This window comes from Mytilus californianus, unplaced genomic scaffold (genome assembly GCF_021869535.1).
Source record: "Mytilus californianus isolate M0D057914Y unplaced genomic scaffold, xbMytCali1.0.p SCAF_1, whole genome shotgun sequence".
Taxonomy (NCBI): domain Eukaryota; kingdom Metazoa; phylum Mollusca; class Bivalvia; order Mytilida; family Mytilidae; genus Mytilus; species Mytilus californianus.
The window spans coordinates 75311088-75325022 of NW_026262581.1; the positions used below are offsets into that span (position 1 = coordinate 75311088).

The following is a 13935-nucleotide window of genomic DNA, read 5'->3' on the forward strand; positions in this document are numbered from 1 at the left end:
AGCTTCTAATGTGTCTGTAAGATATTGCCGTGTCTTTGGTAAATATCGCAACGAATTAATTCGAGAAGCTGAATCAGTCATAATCAGTAAAACATTCAAACGATATTTTATTTCAAATAGACTATTCTTATTTGAAAATACAGCGGACTGTGCATATGTTTTGCTATTTACATTTCTAGTTTTGTTGCTATCTTCTGATTGTTCGCTGCTGTTATTTGTCTCAATGTTATTTTTCCCCTTAATGATGAAATGCATATGAAAATTTTCAGAAATGACATATCCAGAAAAGTTGTAACACTCAACTTTTATAAACTCGTCATTTATAACAATTAAGCGATGAAATGGTTCAAAATGGAAAAGTCCTACAGGAGGCCAATCTTCTGTAAAGTGAGTCAAATATCCAGCCTTTGCATAATTTTCCCAAATGAAAGTACAATTATCCACTCCTTGTTTACTGTCTAAGCATGGTTGATTTTCATACATAGGAAAAATTGCAACATATGTTTTCATATGTTTAACATATGTTTTTCATATGTTTGAAAACATATGTAAACATATGTTTAGGCCCGACATGAAAACATATGTTTTCGAACATATGAAAAACATATGGAAAACATATGAAAAACATATGTTTTTAAAATCATATGAAAAACATATGTTTTTCATACATGTAAACATATGAAAAACATATGTTTTTCATATGTTTTTTACAAACATATGTTTTCATACCTGGCCTAAACATATGTTTTCATATGTTTGTCCTAAACATATGTTTTCATATGTTTGGCCCAAACATATGTTTTCATATGATTTTATCTTGGTCCTATATAAATATTTTTTATATGTTTTTAATTGTTCAAATGCATTTATTTTCTCATAGATTCTTAACATGGTTTGTATATATATATATGTATTTTTTTTTGCGGTAGGTTTTTTAGGGTTATGTTTTGATGTTTTGATATGTTTTTCTTTGTTATCTTTTTTTTTCTGTCAGGAACTCATTTTGAGTGTAAATACTTCAGTGTGATGAGTTGTTGCTTTAAAAAGTAAATAACCCAAAATACCAAACTCCACAGAAAATACATGGCAAAATCAAAAGCTCAAACAAATAAAAAACAACTGTATACAGGCATTCCTTTATGCAGAAAAATAACAGTGCTCCATAATTTTTATATCAAGTAGAATTCTTTTTTTATTAACTTGTTGTCTCTTCTATGTTCATATTTTTGTCTCTTTGACATACCACATTTCTATTGTCTAGTATATTCTATTTTGGTTTGTTTGTCACCATTTCTATTGTCTATATTCTATTTTCATATGTTTCTCTCTTTGACATGCCCCATTTCTATTGTCTATTTTCTATTTTCATATGTTTGTCTCTTTGGCATACCCCATTTCTTTTGTCTGTATTCTATTTTTAATATTTTTGTCTCTTTGTCATACCCAAATTCTATTGTCTACATTCTATTTTCATATGTTTGCCTCTTTGATATACCCTATTTCTATTGTCTATATTCTATTTTCATGTTAGTCTCTTTGACATACCCCAATTTTATTGTCTATATTCTATTTTCATATGTGTGTCTCTTTGACATACTCAATTTCTATTTCCCTATGATGTATGTGATATTTCTATTGCTATATCACCATACACAGATATTTAATTGTCTTCACTGCTGGCTATTACTGGTGCATGTGTATGCAGCCGCTTTTTTGGAAATATCCTGTATGATTAAGAAAGACAACTAAATTGACTTTGAGTTTAGTATTGTATTAATCTAAAATTAATGTTCTTTGGTTCTGTTTCTTTACTTTTCAGTTCCTGCAAGTAAAAATAAAAGAACAGAGTTTCAATGTCCACCTAGTAGTACATTTTTTATCTATCAAGGGGCAATATTAAAAAAAAAAACATGTTTTTTTGTTCTCAAAAATATTTATAAATAAAAAATGTGCTTGGGTGAAAAAAAGTTCTTTTTCTTGTATACTAAATATTTCAAACCGACCTTAAGGGCATTACTATAATAGTATACTACATGTATAAGTTTAATAAAAAAAAATGAGAGCATTTACGAGGCCATTTTCCATAAATTTATTATTTCCAAGGGGCATAACTCTTTTGAAAAAAGCTGATCGGCCAAATTTATAAACCTTGACTAGGATTATGCTGATATTAACCTATAGAATAAGTTTTAAAAAATCTGGCAAGAATTGTACCTGCAAGACAAATATAAACACCTTACAATTATTCCATAAACATAAAGTAGTTCACCTATACTTTTAGTATCTAAAAAAAAGACCAAATCAAGAGAAATTTAATACTGACCAATGAACCATGAAAATAAGGTTAAGGTCAGATGAAGCCTGCAAGATAAATGTAAAGTTAAACCTAAACACCTTACAATTTCAATCTACAATCATTCCAGAAACCAAATATAGTTCACCTTTACCTTATAGTATCTGGAAAACAGACTAAGCAAGAAAAAAATATCCAATGAACCATGAAGATGAGGTCAAGTTCAGGTGATTACTGTCAGACCCATTGGTGGCCTTTGGCTGTTTTCTGCTCTTTGGTCGGGTTGTTGTCTCTTTGACACATTCCCCATTTCCATTCTCAATTTTAGATCAGTACACCTTACAAACATTCCATACACCAAATATAATTGACTGAATGCTTATAGTATCCAATAAAATGCTCCGCAGGGCGCAGCTTGATACGACCGCAGAGGTCGAACCCTGAACAGTTGGGGCAAGTATGGACACAACATTCAAGCTTGATACAGCTCTGACTTTGGATTGTGATTAAATATTTGACACAGCATAGGTTTCTGACACAGAATGAATGTGGTCTAAGAACTTAAAAATTTTAAATTGGACATTCACCTATTATGGTCAAATATCCAAAATCTAAATACATGGTTATATTCAGCATATCAAAGAACCCCAAGAATTCAATTTTTGATGAAATCAAACAAAGTTTAATTTTGGACCCTTTTGACCTCAATGTGGACAAAGTTGATAAGGGGGCCCAAAAATAAAAAATCTAAATACATGGTTAGAATTCAAGAATAAAACCCCATTGAAATTGGTCAAGAAATAAGCAATTTATACGAAGTATCTTCTTTTGCACAATACTGTGCAATTGAATATTTCTTGCTATTGCGCAATACTGTACAATTGACAATTTCTTGCTATTGTGCAATATTGTGCTATTGGATATTTCTTGCTATTGCGCAATACTGTGCAATTGAAGATTTCTTGCTATTGCGCAATACTGTGCAATTGAAGATTTCTTGCTATTGTGCAATACTGTGCAATTGAAAATTTCTTGCTATTGCACAATACTTATTATATAATAATTTACACATCCTGTTTGGTGTGTATCTCCTACCATATCATTATTATTTGCTTTTAAATATAAATCAGAAATAACCAACTTAAAATGGAAAATTTTAAAAGAAAAAAAAAATGAAAAAAAGAAAAAAAAAGAAAAAAAAAAAATCCCCCCCTAAATTTTGTGAACCCCCTTATGATTCATCACCCCCAAACTCAATCCCAGCCTTCCCTTTGTGGTATGGTACCTTGCAGTACAATTTCAGAGAGATCCATACACTTGAACACAAGTTATTGTCTGGAAACTAGAAAAATGCTTATTTTTGGCCCCTTTTTGGCCCCCAATTCCTAAAAGTTTCGGGCAATTACCCCCAAACTCAATTCCAGCTTTCCCTTTGTGATATGGAACCTTGTAGTACAATTTCAGAAATATCCAAACACTTACACACAAGTTATTGTCATGAAACTAGAAAAATGCTTGTTTTTTGCCCCTTTTTTGACCCCTAATTCCTAAAATTTTGAGGCAATTACCCCCAAAATCTATTACAGCCTTCCCTTTGTGATATGGAACCTTGTGGTACAATGTCAGAGAGATCCATACACTTACACACAAGTTATTGTCTGGAAGTTACAAAAATGCTTATTTTTGGCCCCTTTTTTGCCCCTAATTCCTTAACTGTTGGTACCATAACCCCCAAAATCAATCCCAACCTTCCTTCCGTGGTTTTGAACCTTATGGTAAAATTTTATGGAGATCCATTCACTTAAACTAAAGTTAGAGTGCGAAAACCAATGTGTCTTCGGACGACGCCGGACGACGATGACGACGCCAACGTCATACCAATATACGACCAAAAATTTTTTAATTTTTGCGGTCGTATAAAAATTAGACCAAAACATAAAGACTTATTACTGAACCATTTAAATGAGGTCAAGGCCAGATTACAACTACCAGTTGGACATCTACACCTTACAATAATTCCATACACCAAATATAATTGACTGAATGCTTATAGTATCCAAAATATAGACCAAAACATAAAAACTTATTACTGAACCATTAAAATGAGGTCAAGGCCAGATTACAACTACCAGTTGGACATCTACACCTTACAATAATTCCATACACCAAATATAGTAGACTTATTGCTTATAATACCTGAGATATTGAATTGACCACGAAAACTTTCTGACAGAGTAGACAGACACTAGGACCTTGCAAGATACCCACATACTAAGTAAATATAAATATCCTATTACCATGAATACTATAAATAATATTAATAAGAGAGAAATTAACATTACAAAAAACCTTTATTTTTTCAAGTAACCACTGAACCATGAAAATGAGTTCAAGGACAATGGACAGTTGACTGACAGAAACTTCATAACATACATATGCATCTACTGTGGATTCATTTATTTTCGTGGGTATCAATTTTCGTGGATTGCTGAAAACTTGCATATTCGTGGATATTTGATTTCGTTGTTTTGCCAATCTCTGCATACAAAGCCTATTGAAAATATGATATTCGTTGAACATTTGAATTCGTGGTTCACCTGTACCCACGAAACCAACGAAAATTGGTATTCAACGAATAATGATGAATCCACAGTATATACATTGTACATAGAATGAAGCATCCGTGTCTTCCACCATCCCTATGTCGAGCTTTCTGCAACGGAATTAGCAAGCTCATCAAAAAAACTAAGCCCATTTATTAGTTGAAATACGGAAAAATGAAAAAGAATATTTTCAAAATTTTGCCTTGGATACTGTAGTTTGGTCATTAAGAAGCTTCGAATATTCTGTCTCAATTTCACAAAATCCCATGTCTGTTTGACAAAGTTATCGATGTTCAAAAAAAATTTAACCACAGACTGAACCTAAATTTTAGGACAGCGACGCCGCCTCTGGCAGAATCTAGAATCACTGTCTCGCTTTCGTGAAATAAATTTGCAAGCTTGACAAAAAGCAGAACATGTATTTCAGATATTGAAATTCTTAGCAATTATAAATACTTATATGCTGTTATGGTCCTACATATTCTTGTGTGTTCAATATTTTGGCATTACACAAAGTCATGCTTTCTTAGACTGTTTGAAATGACAAATGTTTTGTTGTTACATTAATTGATTAAATCTGTCGAAGGTGAACTGATAGATATTTTAGTTTGGGAAAACATAATTTTTGCATCTTTTATTATTTTGTTATTTCTTTTTAAGTGCTTGTTGATGAGTCCAGCCCTTTCTGGCTGATTCTGACATTTGGTTCTTATGTTGGGTGCTACCTGCCATACTGTGTGTAGTTTTATTTTTTTCATTGGTTCACATTTTTTCATCCTTATACAAGTTATAGCCATAATAGGTTACTTGATGGTATGGATTTTGATCATTGTTTATGGCTGTACAGTGACCAGCAAATGTTAACATCTTCGTCCTATGGTTTTTTAATTGATAGTTGTCACATTGAGAATCATACATGTACCTCATCTCCTTATACATGTTATATCTATATGCTGGTTCATAAAACAAGAGGCTCTCAAGAGCCTGTGTCGCTCACCTGATTCTACTTTGGTTTTGGAAATCATGTAAAAATAGATTAAAATCATAACAGATACCCTAATAATGAGGCCAAATTTGGTTTAATATTGGTCCTGTAATTTAATAAAAAATCCTGGTGGGCATCTTGAACAGTAAATCGGCAACAAAGTAGCAACACTCAATCAGCACCTCATAAGAAACATTAATGCCATGTTTTGGTTTCATTCCATTCAGTGCACCTCTAGAAGAAGCATTTGTATGTATTTCCCATAGGGTCTTATGTTAAAGGAAGTCCCCCCATTGGCGGCCATCATGGATGAAGGATCACCTTCAAAGTAACAACACTTGGTCAGCACCTCAAATAGAACATGCATACCATGTTTGGTTTCATTCCATTGAATGGTTCTCTAAAAGAAAACATTTGTACGTATTTCTCAAAGGGTCCTATTTTAAACTAAGTCCTCCGCTGGTGGCCATCTTAGATTATGGATCGGCTTCATAGTAACAACACTTGGTCAACACCTCATAAGGAACATTCATGCCATGTTTGGTTTCATTGCATTCAGTGGTTCTCTAAAAGAAGACATTTGTATGTATTTCCCATAGGCTCCTATGTTAAACTAAGTCCCCGGCTGGTGGCCATCTTGGATGATGGATCAGCTTCAAAGTAACAACACTTGGTCAGCACCTCATAAGGAACATTCTTGCCATGTTTGGTTTCATTCCATTCAGTGGTTCTCTAAAAGAAGACGTTTGTATGTATTTCCCATAGGGTCCCATGTTAAACTAAGTCCCCCGCTGGCGGCCATCTTGGATTATGGGTCGGCTTCAAAGTAACAATACTCGGTCAGCACCTCATAAGGAACAATCTTGCCATGTTTGGTTTCATTCCATTCAGTGGTTCTCTAAAAGAAGACATTTGTATGTATTTCTCATAGGGTCCCATGTTAAACTAAGTCCCCTGCTGGCGGCCATCTTGGATTATGGATCGGCTTCAAAGTATAAACACTCGGTCAGCACGCCATAAGAAACATTCATGCCATGTTTGGTTTCATTCCATTCAGTGGTTCTCTAAAAGAAGACATTTGTTTGTATTTCCCGTAGGGTCCAATGTTAAACTAAGTCCCCCACTGGCGGCCATCTTGGATTATGGATCGGCTTCATAGTAACAACACTTGGTCAGCACCTCATAAGGACCATTCATGCCATGTTTGGTTTCATTCCATTCAGTGGTTCTCTAAAAGAAGACATTTGTATGTATTTCCCATAGGGTCCCATGTCAAACTAAGTCCCCCGCTGGCGGCCATCTTGGATTATGGATCGGCTTCAAAGTAACAACACTTGGTCAGCACCTCATAAGGAACATTCATACCATGTTTGGTTTCATTCCATTCAGTGGTTCTCTAAAAGAAGACATTTGTATGTATTTCCCATAGGGTCCTATGTTAAACTAAGTCCCCCGCTGGCGGCCATCTTGGATGATGGATCCGCTACAAAGTAACAACACTCGGTCAGCACCTCATAAGGAACATTCATACCATGTTTGGTTTCATTCCATTCAGTGGTTCTCTAAAAGAAGACATTTGTATGTATTACCCATAGGGTCCTATGTTAAACTAAGTCCCCCGCTGGCGGCCATCTTGGATGATGGATCCGCTACAAAGTAACAACACTTGGTCAGCACCTCATAAGGAACATTCATGCCATGTTTGGTTTCATTCCATTCAGTGGTTCTCTAGAAGAAGTTCAAAATGTAAAAAGTTAACGCTGACGACGGACGACAAGTGATGAGAAAAGCTCACTTGGCCCTTCTGGCCAGGTGAGCTAAAAAACTTAAAGGGAAATTATTCAATTGTTATACATGTATGTTTGAAAACTCATTCGTATAATGCAAAACAATAATTGATTGAATTTTCTTGCTTATTTTAATGTTCAGTGGCAAATATTTTATGTATATATACATTCAAGATGAGAACAACTTTTAAATACACAATTCATAATATAAGCAAATGCTATAATTATTTGAACTTCTGACATCTCATGCGTGTGTGTGTGGAGCAGAAGAAGGAGAGCAGGATAAGGATTTCTTGATGCATACTTGACATCAGAAAGACATAAATAAACAACAGTATACATGCCGTAACATGTACAATTACACTTGAAAAAGTTTTAAATAGATAACATTAAATTATTTAAATTAACTGCAATTCTACAGATGAACTTACTTTGATACCAGTTCTTTTTGCCGGACATCCGCATCTACATGTACACCAGTGATTCTAATACTGCACTTTCCTTTCATTTGGCAACCATGGTAATAAGCTAAAATTTTAAATCTTAATTTAATCCAGAACTCCAGACAAAAACTAGATCATTTTTGTAGATGAAGTATGAACTGATGCTCAGAGTCACTAATTTATATTTTTACTTTTGATTGAATGGAAAAAATGTGTAAGCAAACAACAAAAAGATCAACAGCGTAACTAATATTAACTAGAGGCTCTAAAGAGCCTGTGTCGCTCACCTTGGTCTAAGTGCATATTAAACAAAGGACACAGATGGATTCATGACAAAATTGTGTTTTGGTGATGGTGAAGTGTTTGTAGATCTTACTTTACTGAACATTCTTGCTGCTTACAATTATCTCTATCTATAATGAACTTGGCCCAGTAGTTACAGTGGGAAATATTTTGTAAAAATTTACAAAAAATTTACAAAATTTATGAAAATTGTAAAAAATTGACTATAAAGGGCAATAACTCCTTAAGGGGTCAATTGACAATTTTGGTCATGTTGACTTATTTGTAGATCTTACTTTGCTGTACATTATTGCTGTTTACAGTTTATCTCTATCCATAATAATATTCAAGATAATAACCAAAAGCTGCAAAATTTTCTTAAAATTACCAATTCAGGGGCAGCAACCCAACAACGTGTTGCTTGATTGGTCTGAAAATTTCAGGGCAGATATATCTTGACCTAATGAACAATTTTATTTTATTAAGATTTGCTCTAAATGCTTTGGTTTCAGAGATATGAGCCAAAAACTGCATTTTACCCTATGTACTATTTTTTTAGCCATGTCCGCCATCTTGGTTCGCGGGTGGGGTCATCGGACACATTTTTTAAACTAGATACCCTAATGATGATTGTGGACAAGTTTGGTTAAATTTGTCTTAAGAGTTTCAGAGGAGAAGATTTTTGTAAAAGATTACAAAAATTTATGAAAAATGGTTAAAAATTGACTATAAACGGCAATAACTCCTTAAGGGGTCAACTGACCATTTTGGTCATGTCTACTTATTTGTAGATCCTACTTTGCTGAACATTATTGCTGTTTACAATTTATCTCTATCTATAATAATATTAAAGGTAATAACCAAAAACGGCAAAATTTCCTTAAAATAACCAATTCAGGGGCAGCAACCCAACAACGGACACATTTTTTAAACTAGATACCCAATGATGATTGTGGCCAAGTTTGGTTTAATTTGGTAAAGTTGTTTCAGAGGAGAAGATTTTTGTAAAAGTTAACGACGACGGACGACGACGACGGACGCCAAGTGATGAGAAATGCTCACTTGGCCCTATAAGCCAGGTGAGCTAAAAACGGCAAAATTTCCTTAAAATTACCAATTCAGGGGCAGCAACCCAACAATGAGTTGTCCGATTCATCTGAAAATTTCAGGGCAGATAGATCTTGACCTGATAAACAATTTTACCCCATGTCTGATTTGCTCTAAATGTTTTGGGTTCAGAGATATAAGCCAAAATCTACATTTTACCCCTATGTTCTATTTTTAGCCATCTTGGTTGGTTGGCCGGGTCATCGGACACATTTTTTAAACTAGATACCCCAATGATGATTGTGGCCAAGTTTGGTTAAATTTGGCCGAGTAGTTTCAGAGGAGAAGATTTTTGTAAAAGTTAATGGACAACTGACGACAGACGAACAAAGGACGCCAAGTGATGAGAAAAGCTCAATTGGCCCTTTGGGCCAGGTGAGCTAATAATATATGTATAGCCTAAGCCCGTCTTAGTATAGTATGAACTTTTTCTAATATAAAATCATCTATTCTGCTGTCTACAGTTTAAAAAAAACAACATTTAGGCATTAACTCTTGATGTCTATTAAATCTTGATTTCCTGTTACATAGGCAAAATTGTTTAAATACACAATTTAAAGGCATGTTGTGAAATCTCAATAAATACTTATGATTGCAATGTTAGTTTAATCGTTGTTGTAGCTATGAAATCTATACAATAACGTCATTCATTACAGCATTAGGTTTACAACGTTACCATAGTTCAATGTTAGTACTTCACGTATATACTATTTTCAGACAAGGCAATATTAACTCATGAACATAATATGTTGTCATTTGTGTTACCATCCATACTTCATGCATTTAATAAAAGAATAGCGCTTCAATGTACCTCGCCAATTGATGGATATATAAAATTTGCTGTCAAAAAGCAAAAAATATGTATGTTCTTTTAACCTTTTTCATAAATTATAAATAATCTAAAAGAAATGAAGACATGTGTGGGATTGCTTGCAATGCAGTTTTTCTTACAATATCTATTTCCAAGAGGTATAACTACTGTAAACATATTTGATCACTTATTTTCTAACTCATAAAACTAAAAGACCATGCTGATATAGACCTATGGTATGAATTACAAAAATATCTGACAAAAAAATGTAACCATAACATTTCAAAGTGAAGTAATTCCTGTATAACTAATTTATCCAAGACATTACTGGTATATAATAAACCTTTGGTATACATTAATATCATATGAATAAACTTTAGACATAGAAGTATGTCTTCTCTGTATGAAATCCTGTTAGTTGATTTCAAATGTTATTATAATGACAATGCTTAAACATCCAAAGTCACACACCATCCATGACTCGACAAAGTTTCAAAACCAATAGACCATGACTGAGGGGCTGGGCAAAATAAAAACAAGGGATATGAAATGCACTAGTACTCTGACATATACAACTGCATACCAAATATCAAAGATTTATCATTATTGGTTCACTCAAACTGACCTAATCAGAAACTTTTCACATTTAAGTTAAGTAAAAATATCAAAGTCAATCAACCATGACTGAGGGATTTGGACCATATAATCTCAATGGAAATGGAAATGAGAAGTGGATATCCTACTTCTACTGCAAAAAATATTATTGACTTATTTAACCATAACTCGGCCATAAGTTATTGTTTGGTTCCTCTTAAACTGACCTAATCTCAATTTTTAACAAATTGTTTATGACTTCGCCTCTGTTACAGCATGCCCAAGACTCACTTTCATGACTGTTGTTGCAAGACAAAAAAAGAACAAGCAATGAAGTGTTAATAGAGCTTCCAACACTATTTTCTATAAAATTGACCTGTAAAAAAAAATAATTTGTCACTGCTTATAGAAATAGCCCACAACAAGAATCAAAACTTTCAACTCTATCATGTCTATGACCTCAAAACTTGCAACATGTATACAGAGTCTGACAACAACAAAATAATAATATTTAAACAAATTTATCCTCTTCATTACATACCTCTCATCACAAAATTAGTCATTGACTACTGCTCCTTTTATGCACATAAATCAATATGACAATCTATGAATCCATTATATAATCTAGAAAGCAATGCCTCAAATGAATTCTGTTCTGTTGCTTAGATTCTTCTACTTCTTGAAGTACATGTACAAAATGTACTTTCATTGAAAATGCTAAAAGAAATAATGTATAACATGTTCAAATGTATAATAAAATGAAGTTGCAATATTTCTGCCAAATTGCCTTAAATATTTTTATATGGCAAAATTGGCTTATTTTGATCTTTTAAAACAAGAACAACTGATCTAGACTTGCCCTGAAAAAAATTTAACTATATCAAAAGTATTAAATTATTTGAATGTTCTAATCCATCTTATGCATGTTATGTTTATTAAATCCATATATAGTCATGACCATTGTATGAAGTGATGAATCAAAGTGGTTAAGTCTGCTTTGTACAGATCTGATGTCAGATAAGTTGAGCAGTTTCACACCACTATCCCAGGTTAGGGAGCTACCATTTGATTTTATAGGGGGGGAGGGGGTAGGATGAAAAATTTTGTCCTGCATTTTTATTTTTCCACTCTATTCAGTCCTGTTTTTTTTTTATTTATAGTTTATCCTGACAATTTTTTTACATCAATTGTCATCCTGCCTTTTTTTTTGGCAAAGTGTCTCATCCTGCCTTTTTTTCAAATTTCATCCTAGCCCCACCTCCCCCCACATAAAAAACAAACTAGCCTCTTTTAAAAGTATTGCCAAATATATTTAAGCCGAGCAGAGCGAGGCAAAAAAATTTTGTAGGGTTTTGAAGCCATTGAAGGCCCAAAGAAACTATAGAACAAATGATGCAAAATCGTGCTTTCTGGGCATTCCCAGACCCTTTCTTATTCTGAAAACGCAAGTTCTGTTTTAATAATTTTTTGACAATATTTTGGTCTCAAAGCAAAATGTATAGATTCAGCGTAAGACTTAAGTTTTTATGGACAACATCAAAAGACCAATATGAAGAATAAAGTAAAAATGTAATTCACATAGTTAAGTATGTGGCTGCTGTTTTTTTTTTGTTTTTTTTTTGTTGCTGTTTTCGGCATGCAGAATTTAAATCTTTTATACCTGTAAATTATATGGGGTTTTATTCAAATTAAGTTAAGAGGGGGCTGATTATCAGTGATATAACTTTGTCAAGTAATTTTTAATAACACATTTCAATTACAACTTGATGTAGCTCTTAACTGGGATACAATTTAAAGTAGTTAAGTTGTAAAATTAGCTAAAAAGTCTAAAATAAAATAAAACTCATGATCAAGTTGAAAACAAAATTACTAAATCACAAAACAAAAGAAATGTAACACTAAGAGATTACAGAAGGGCAATCAATGAACAAAAGACAAATTTAAAGAAACATTGATCCTGAAAAAACAGGTGCTACGTCCAAGGGAGAACAGAACTTGCTTCTTGCAAACACTCACTGTGAAAACAATTTGATATGAAGACAAGCTTTTGGTTTTAAAATTTCCTACATAAAGGCATTTGCCTCAATGTAGTTACAGCCCTGTAATAAAAGTGAGGTAAGTGTTCCTGAGCCAATATACCTCAAGTTAAATGAAACCCATTTTCAGACATTTCAAGTATATTTGAATAATATTTATACCTTTATTATTAAGAGATTTGGGAAGTGTTTCCCAAATTTTTTTTTGAAAAAAGATGAATTTTATGAAGAATCTGGTGCCACCTCATACTTTCGAATAGCATTTATAAAATGGCTTAAAGACCTGCCGAGTTATTCATTTTCAATACATTGTAAGTCAGGTTATTTTTTTTTCGAACTACCACAGGACAAACTATTTATTTTTGTGATTATCAAGGCTGTGTTATTTATTTTCAAAATCCTCCTGCCCCCCCCCCCCCCCCCCCCCCCCCCCCCCCCCAGAATATCAAATGGTCGTCCCCTAAGTCTACAGTCAAATAGTTTTTCGTGAAAAATAAACTTAGTGAAAGCACATACATCTTCTGCTTTAATCCAATAATTAAACAAAATGTGCATAATAATATTTACCTTTCGTTGCGCTTTTAGGGTACGTAAAATCATCCATCAAAACAAAAACACTTTGACTTTCGTTGCGTTGACTTTCGTTTCATAAATTTTCTATGTTTCGTTCCCCAGTTTCTTCCAGTTAATCGACAAGTCACCCATTTCAATTTATCTGTTTATAATAAATTTTTGATTCGCCAGTTTGAAAAACCAAAGTTCCTTGTATCATCTATCTCTGTCCATTCTTAATAAAAACTTTTAAAAAGACAGCAGCAGATAATCGCGTGAGCGTCCATGGATTTTGCGTCATAGTATAAAAAACGGTAACGGTGAAAAGATTTCCAGGTTTTCGTGTTTGACGTACCATGCAAGCTTTCGTACATTTACGTATATTTGAGGGTCTGGAATCAAGATGGGGGTTTAAGAATAGAAAATAATGACATAAAGTGCA

General features: G+C 33.4%; 1 long non-coding RNA gene across 1 annotated transcript; it reads right to left on the reverse strand.

Annotated features, from left to right (window-relative positions):
* Nucleotides 1–826: 826 nt before the first annotated feature.
* Nucleotides 827–13816, reverse strand: LOC127707867 (uncharacterized). The gene is made up of 4 exons (XR_007985061.1): nt 13509–13816; nt 11447–11622; nt 8100–8196; nt 827–1822 (listed from the first exon to the last, which is right to left on the reverse strand). It is a non-coding gene; the product is annotated as an uncharacterized LOC127707867 (long non-coding RNA).
* Nucleotides 13817–13935: the final 119 nt, after the last annotated feature.